Below are 1,760 nucleotides of genomic sequence, written 5' to 3'. Positions count from 1 at the left end.
ACTACTTCGCGTCGGAGCACATATGCCGAGTGAACGTAATCCGAGAATTCCGGGAAGAAGAATACGAAGGAGAAAGCTTGATGATCGGAAAGATGTTACAAGAGACCGAGGATTCAACAAACGATAAAGGAAGAAGAGCCGAGATCCGAAGGAAGAAGAGGCAAGTCCAAAAGTTCTTCTTGGAAAACGGATTAATATGGAGGGCGCCGAAAAGACCTGATGGTATACCACTTCGAGTAGTCGGGACAAAAGAGCAACGAAACCGGATAATGTCCGAGTTTCACGAATCCGATTGGGCTGGACACCGAGGAACATGGGCAACATTTGTGAAGATCAAGCAAAAATATTGGTGGAAGAAAATGTACAAAGATGTCGCGGAGTTCACGGAAAGCTGCGAGAAATGTCAAGTCTACTCCGGGGTTCGACATCGAGATAAGTTACATCCGACATTCTCACCGACAATCAACTTCAAGTGGATGGTCGACATAGTGGCCATGCCGACCGGGATCGGACAAAAGAAATACTTGGTATTAGCTCGGGAAGATCTCACAAATCAAGTAGAAGGTTGAGCGCTTCAGAGGAAAACGTGTTCCGCGGTATGCCAATTTCTTTTGGAGGAAGTATTTTGTAGGTACGGGTGCGTAGGACAAGTGATTGCGGACCGGGGAGAACTCGACTCGGACAAAGTTAGGGGATTCTACGAGTGCCTATAGCCGGGAAGCGGGTGAAGATTTTCAAGAAGCGGACCGACGACAAACCCTATGTGATCCAAGCCAAGGCCAAGAACGAGGAGCAATCGGACGAAGACCACGGTGATGCGGGAAGCGAAGAAAGTGAATTACAACTCATAGTCGACATAAGGGGAGAATCGGAGGAAGCTTTGGGTGAAGACGAATATGAGGAATCGAGAACTTCAGCACATACCGGAGGATGTGTGGGTTTGGAGGGGGCGAGTGTCGTAGTGTATTCCGCACACTACGTGAAAACCATAAAATAATATATCCGATTTTAGATACATATAAATAAATAAATAATATATCAAAAGAATTTATCACATGCATAGAGCAAGATTCAAACCCTACACCTCCACATAGATAAATCCCAACTTTACCATTGTAATAACTTATCTTTAGTGTTATACATATAGATTTAATACATATAAGACCTTTATTTACACATACCTTTATTAAAAGGTAAAAATCATGTATTCTTTAGAGTGTGAATATTTTATTTACATTAAAAGTGACTCATGCACATCTAGCATGCATGAGCCCTATATTTAGGAAATGACAAAGCATCACATGCACATTTAGTGTGCATGGACACTTTAGGTGAAAAAGCATGAAGCCATGCTTAGCCTCTTCCATCTTTATATAAGGAGGAGAGAAATATGTATAAGGTTGTTGATTAATATACAAGGATTGATCAATCTAATATATTCGTGGGATTCACGAATTTTGCCATCAAAATTACTCTTATAATCTAAATATTGTTTTAAATACACTAAACTCGTGGGATTCACGAGATTGTTATCTTACTTCTCTTTCCACTATTCATAACTAGCCTTAATTTGTATTCCTCTTCCTCCTAGTCAAAAACCTCGGCGGTTCCCACCCGACTCACGTAACGATCCGGAGCCGAAAGGCACGACAACGTGAGTTGTAAACTATAATTAGTGGATCAAATGCATTTATAACTACATTAATTAGAGTAACTAGATATTTATGCACATTGTGGTTAGTGCTTGGATGATTAGTATT

This window comes from Azolla caroliniana, unplaced genomic scaffold (genome assembly GCF_043228905.1).
Source record: "Azolla caroliniana isolate FFs.n. ecotype wild unplaced genomic scaffold, voAzoCaro1.0.p SCAF_1, whole genome shotgun sequence".
NCBI lineage: Eukaryota > Viridiplantae > Streptophyta > Polypodiopsida > Salviniales > Salviniaceae > Azolla > Azolla caroliniana.
The sequence above is the reverse complement of the archived record's forward strand: the minus strand, read 5'-3'. Positions refer to the sequence as shown.